We start from the raw sequence: 7,070 nt of genomic DNA, 5'->3' as shown, positions 1-7,070 counted from the left end.
CCCCAGGAACCTTGAACCTGGCTTTGACAGATGTCAGAGCCAAAAGAAAACCACGAACACGCTATGACGCGGACCCTCCCACAGCGGCAAACAGGCTGGGGCTTAGCTGCTCCGCAGGCTGGTAACGCGCTCGAGAGCTGTTTTGAAATTCAAAATGCTTTCGGAGCATTCGGAGGTATTTCCACCCACACGGGCATTGCTGCTCCCAATTCCATTACTTACACCATCTTCTAAATCCTGGGTGGAAATTGTTATTACAGTTCTCGTCACTGCATCCCACTGTACACATAAGAGAAAAAAATCTTTTTGGTCCCACAGTTTTTAATCCCCCGCTCTATGTTAATTCCGTTATTTTAAGATTACATCACTTCGTGTTCTTTTACATTTTCACGGTACGTGAAAGTTTCTAAGAGGTTGCTCATTTGAATCAATTTTGAGAGGAAGGCTTATTACGCTAAGTCAAATGTGTTACCAAAATTCAGACACACGCATGCACTTGAGACATCAGATTTGTTTTCAATGAAGTTATTAATTTTTCTTCCTCAAGTTAATTCTAGAGTTTTATTGAAAAGCCCATTCAACAAAAATTTACAGTATACAGCTCTGGAAGCGTACTGTGCTTTGTTCCATTCCTTCGTAGAGAACTGGCAATGTTTCCCTCTATTTTTTCAATTATTTTAATAATAAGAAAACGCAAGAATCAGCGTAGTCTCATTTTTCCTTTTCTTGCTGACAATTGGTAATACATTTCCTCTGCTTCAGTATTCAATCTCTTTTCAAAAATTATGTTGTAAGACATTAATCCTCCAAGCTGGGTAATAAAAAATCGTAACTTCCAATTTCTGCATCTCCTACGTTTTCTGAGTACTTCCTGTCAACTAGTTGTAAATAACTACTTTATAAAATTTAGAACAGTACAGAATCACAGATTCGTTGAGACTGGCAGGGACTGCACCCTCCCTTCGGGTATATATACTCGTTTCTAAGATCCCCCTGAGCCTTTTCTTCTCAACAGTCCCAGCTCGCTCAGGCTTTCCTCCTAGGAGAGATGCTCCAGTCCCTTCATCATCTTCGTGACGGTTCGTTGCACCCTTTCCAGTGTGGCGGTGTCTCTCCTGTACTGGGGAGCCCAGCACTGGACACAGTACTCCAGGTATGGCCTCACCAGTGTGGAGGAGTTACCTACTGGTAACACCTCTCCTAATGCAGCCCAAGATACTGGTAGTCTTCTCTGCAGCAAGGGTACACTGTTAGCTCATCTTCAACTTGGTATCCACCAGGACCTTCAGATCATTTTCTGCAACGCTGCTTTCCAGATGCGTGGCCCGCAGCATGTACTGGTGTCTGTGGTTGTTCATCCCCAGGTGCAGGACTTCACCCTTCTAGCTGAATTTCATGAGGTTCCAGTCATCCCGTTTCCCCAGACCGTTGAGGTTCCTTCTGCATGGCACCACGACCCTGTGTCCTATTGGCCACTCTTCCCAGTTTTGTATCGTCAGCAAACTTACTGAGAGTATGCTCCGCCCCACCATCCAGATCATTAATGAACATGTTGTACAGTATTGGACCCAGTATTGACCTCTGAGGTCAACTGGCCTCCAACTAGACTTTGTGCAACTATCACCACCCTCTGGGTCCAGCCATTCAGCCTCACTGTCTGCTCACGCTTCAACAGCTGCTCTGTGAGGACCTTAAGGGAGAGTGTGTTGAGAGCCTTACTGAAGGCCAGGTAGGCAATATCCACTGTTAGGCCCTTGTCTACCGAGCCAGTCATTTCATCATAGAAGTTTATCAGGTTGGTCAAGTATGATTTCTCCTTGGTGAATCCATGCTGGCTACTCCCAGTCACCTTCTCGTCCTTCATGTGCCTTGAAACGGTTTCCAGAATTAGTTGCTCCATCACTTTCCCATGGATCAAGGTGAAGCTGACCAGCCTGTAGTTCCCTGGGTCCTCCTTCCTGCCCTTACTGAAGATAAGAGTGACACTTGCTTTCCTCCAGGTCCTCAGACACTTCTCCCAGTTGCCATGATCATGATCAATCAGGCAGTATTGACAGTTGTCGTGCAATGACATCTGCCAGCTCCCTCAGCACTTGTGGGTGCATCCCGTCAGGGCCCATGGACTTACGCATGTCCAGCTTGCTTAAACATTCCCTGACCTGATCCTCTTCCACCAAGGGTACATCTTCCTTGCTCCAGCCTTTCCCTCTGCCCTCTGGGACCTGGGATTCCTAAAGGCAGGTCTTGCCAGTAAAGACCAAAGCAAAGGCGGATTCAGTACCTCAGCTTTTCCCATGTTCCCTGTCACCAGCTCCCCAGTCTCATTCAGCTGTGGGGTTACATTTTCCATAATCTTCCTTTTGTCACCCATGCACTAGTAGAAGGCCTCCTTGTTGCCTTTGACATCCCTCACCAGGTTCAATTCCTTTTGGGCTTGTCTTTGTATTCCTTCCAAGTTACGCATCCTTGCTCCCACCCTCTGTATGCTTCTGTTTAAGTTTGGGTGGCCTTTCCCTTTTGAGGGCCAGGAGCCCCTAGTTCGTCCACACATTTTTGCCTGACTTTCTGCTCATCAGGATGGATAACTCTTGAGCTTGGAGGAGGTAACTGCTGAATATCAACCAGCTTTCATGGGCCCATCTTCCCTCCAGAGCCTTATCCCATGGGACTCCTCTGAGCAAATCTTTGAAGATGCTGAAGTCTTGTCGCTCTCCAGGGTCGTGAGCTTGTATTTTGCCCTGCTCCCTCCTCCCAGGATCTCTACCGTCTCATGGTCATTGCAGCAAAGGTTGCCTTCAACCTTCACATCCCCAGTGAGCCCCTCGTTGTCCATGAGTATGCAGTCCAGCAGAGCATCTGCCTCATTGGCTCCTCTGTCACTTGGGTCAGGACATTGTCATCGATGCTCTTCCAGGACTAAAGTCCTCCGTGAGGACAGGGCCTGAGAACATGGGGCTGTGCCTAGCTGTTTGTACAGGGCCTCATCTGCTTGTTCTTCCTGGTCAGGTAGCCGATAGCAGACACCCATTACTGTGTCACCCATACTGGCCTGCTCTTTAATCCTTGCGTTGCTCACATCTTTGTGTTGGCTCATCATCAATCCCCAAGCAGAGCTCCAGGCACTCCAGCTGCTTGCATAATGGCCAACTCCAGGTCTTCTTGGCCTGTCCTTCCTAAAGAGCCTGTATCCCTCCATTGCAACACTCCAGTCACTGGAGCCATCCCAACACACCTCTGTAATCCCCATGGGACTGTAGCCCTGCAGCTGCACACACCTCTCTAACTCGCCATGTTTGTTCCCCACGCTGCCTGCATTGGTGCACAGGCACTTCAGAGAGGTACTCCAGCATGCTCGTTTTCCCGCAAATGGTCTGGGGTTTTATTCCATAATGTTGCCCTGTCAGCAGTTCCTTGTTTGCATGTAAATTCTTGAGTTTGGCTTAAGCCTTGATTTGTTGATTTTGTCTTCCCTCCTCTTCACATCTCCCAGCCCCTTTGCTCGTCAGCCCTGTGCATCGCTCCCTCACAGGGCTGCTGGCGACTCTCCCTCCCCCATCATTCCATGTGTAAAGCCCTTTTCACCAGGTCAGCCATCCTGCTGGCAAGGATGCCTTTGTCCTGCTTAGTGAGGTGGATCCTATCTCTCCCAAGCAGACGTTGATCCCATATGGTGCCATAGAAACCAAACCCCTGTCGCTGACCCAGCTCCTCAACCAGTTGACACACAGTTGTCTCCTCTTCCTCCTCGCACCCTTTCCCCTCATCAGCAGGGTTGAAGAGAACACCACCTGGGCCCCCATGCCCTGACCATCGCCCCCAGAAGGAACACTGTTTGCAGAAGATGCATTTTCTTTGAAAGTGTCTAGAAATCTCTAGACATTTCTAAAAAATATTTTCATGGCTCTCTTTCCTAAATAATAGATCCGTAGCACATTGACAGCATCCTTCTGACATTGCTGGTGGTGGAAATACCAGTCTAACATACTGTTTAAGTTGCTCGTAACTTGGCCAAACTGTATAGCTTGGACTGAAATTTGTACTTCTCGTCCAAAAAGTTCAGCAAAAGATACTCAGTCCTGACAATGAGATGAGGGACAATTTTTTCCTTATTTTAATTTGGTTTAGGACTTGGCTTTCTAAGTTGCAGTGACTCTGTGCTTTTGAATGGAAAGCTGACACTGAGCTGTGATAGAGATACATGTTTTACAGTTCCTGTTTGGGGGGAGAACAAAAAGCACCCCTCAAAACTACTAGCAATCAAATTTCACCAACTTCTGAAAAAACACCTTTAGCACAAGGTCAGTAGAGAAATTATCTGAAGGTGCCATCTGGAGGTGCGCCGAGCACGCTCCAGCTCTTGCCTGCTGCTTGAATCCCATGTCTGTTGCTCCCACGTGAGCACCATGGGACAGCTGGGGACAGCTGAGCAGGTCACCCTTGCAACTACAGTTCCTCTGGGGCACTGTGGCACCAGTCACTGGTGACCGGAGAGAGAAGACTATCCTGTTGGGTGCTCTTGCATGTCCCTTCTGCTGCCCAAGCTGTGAAAGGCAGGAAGCAGAGGGTGGCTGGGGGGCACGGCGTTTGCCAAATGCAAGACCAGGGACTGAAACGTCCAGGGTGAAGACACTTGTCGGAAGGGGATGAAATGCTATGGGCAGAAGAAGCCAAAGGAAAACTGGTTGAGAGAGAGAAGAAAGGCCTGGTGGGTGTTTCGTAGCCCCTCGATTTGTGCTCCATGTGCTTTGCCTGCCGCTGCTCCGGCTCACCGAGAGTTAGGTGTCTGAGCTGGAGCCCTGAGGAGCTAGACCTGCTTCTAGCTCAGCTTAGTCAGAGTGGCTGTGTGGGACAAAAGCTCTGTTCCCCAGACTGGGGTTTATTGCTGTTTTACTTTTGGAAGGGAACTGAAACCCATTCGACAAAAGACAGCAAAGCTGCGAAGTTAAGCAAGGAAAAGTTAAGAAAAACTCGGAATGAGGTTACTTATAAGCTTTAAGTTCAGCTCCTTCAAGTGTAGGGATAATTATATATTTCTCAAGTAGATGATCACATATTCCTCTTCCCACAGGATCCTGCCTTTTTTCAGCAAATGAGCTGTATTTCAGTAGTCCCTTTCATCCCCCTCAGTCGATTTGCAGCTCAAGCTATTATTTAATGCATATTGTATAACCCTCAGATAGATGCAGAACTATTCATTCCCTTCTTTCTTCAGGATCCTGTGGGGCTTTTACCGTGATGTACCCATGGGTCACAAGTATTAACATATTTTATCCAGCATCATGTGCAAACAGCTGGGATTTTCATCTCCATTCTGGGAGTGGGGAACGGAGGTAAAAAAGAGATTAATGCTCCTGTTTTCAAGCACCTACTGATTCTGGGTAGCTATGTTGAACGTACATGCATTTCTTTTCCATGGAACTTGCTGCCTTTAAGAGTCGGGTGGGACATGAGACACCTGCGTGAGGCGGGGACGTGTAGCGTGGGAGCACGGGAGCTATTTTATGGGGCTATTTTGTGTCCCTGGCTTCAGGGGAGGTTGCGGCTGCAGATCCCGAGTGAGAGGAGACATCTCGCTGCAGCGCTGGGTCGACAGCCTGGCCTCCTTGGAGGGGCTGGGCTTGAACCGCATCTTACCTCGCTGCTTCCTGCTGGTGAGCGTACGTTGTTGTTCATCGTATCCAGTGAATTTTTCTTTCAGTGACTAATCCCTGCTCTGTGTGGGCAGCCCAGGCAGCCAGCTCCGCTTCCCAGTCCTGCAGGGCTGTCTTTTACAATCCTAGTTTCTGGAGTCCTGTGGTACCCTGAAAAATCTGTGCTTTCATTTCTTTGTGCAGAAACTCTTTGCTGGCTGCGTGAAAGATCTTGAAATGTAGCGTTTATGGCTTAAATACCACAAGACAGATCAGAAGAGCTAAAATTCATCGTTGTTGTAAAAATTTCATGATTTTAAACCAACCCCAGTGAATTGGAGTGCTGGGAATTGGCAAGGGTATGCCATAGGAGTTCTAGATGAGATAGGTAGTCTATTTGGTGATTTATGGATGTGAATAACATTTTCTACTTATAAATGAGCTCTTTAGGGGCCTCAGGCTCTATTGAGAAATCTGAGGGGTAAACAGGGTTTCTGAGGATTCTACACAGTGGATGATATGCAAGTGGCTGCATTCACCTGTCTGTAACAGGGTGTGCTGATCTAACAGGCTATTGCGAAGAGCAGGTTGCGCTATCAGGTTTTGTAATTAGAAAATGCCGTGTTCACCAAAGTGGAAACATTTTGCAAATACAAATTAATTTCTGTAATTGTATTTCTTGGAAAAAATTGAGATAGCACCTTTCAGCAAAGTGGAAAGGTTCTGTTTCAATAATTGCAGAAACTAACATTTCAATATAGAATTTCCAAATAATTTCACATACTGAAATTTTGTAATACAAAAATGTTTAAATGTTTGTGGGGGTTTTTTTCACAGTAAACAGTATTTTTCTGGGGATGTATTTTATAAAATACATATAGAAATACTCCTTTTTCTTCCAGTTTTGGAAAGGAGAGACATTTAAAGCTGCAGAACTTCCTTTAAAATGGAAAACCCTGATCTACCCAGGTCTAGCTAGACAAGTAAAAGTTTTATTGGGCCTTAAGCCTGAATTTAAGCCATAAATTCTTCAAGTTATAAATGGTTAGTGTGCTTTTATACACATTCTGGTGTAATTGGGACCTTATCTTCACTGCAGCCTGTGCTTGTGTTGACATTGTCATAAAAGTTATAGCACAGTGTTCTACCACAGGCAGGTCATTTATACTCTCCACTTACCTTCCTTATTGAAAAATTAATGTCATAACATTTATTTAAATGCAAGTTTAAAAAATCAGAGAATCATAAACTAAAATATGTGGCACTTGATCTACCAAGTCAGTAGGAAAATGGGCTTGGAATTAAGCCCTAAGTGTATGGATGGATCTAAAATGTAGAGGATTGATTGATTGTAATTACATTTACCTTGCATTTTATATTGTCAACAGCTACTTCTCAAGTACTATCTTTAATATTGGTCTGAAGGCAATTTTACAAAAT

Source organism: Falco peregrinus, chromosome 6 (genome assembly GCF_023634155.1).
Source record: "Falco peregrinus isolate bFalPer1 chromosome 6, bFalPer1.pri, whole genome shotgun sequence".
Classification (NCBI taxonomy): domain Eukaryota; kingdom Metazoa; phylum Chordata; class Aves; order Falconiformes; family Falconidae; genus Falco; species Falco peregrinus.
The sequence above is the reverse complement of the archived record's forward strand: the minus strand, read 5'-3'. Positions refer to the sequence as shown.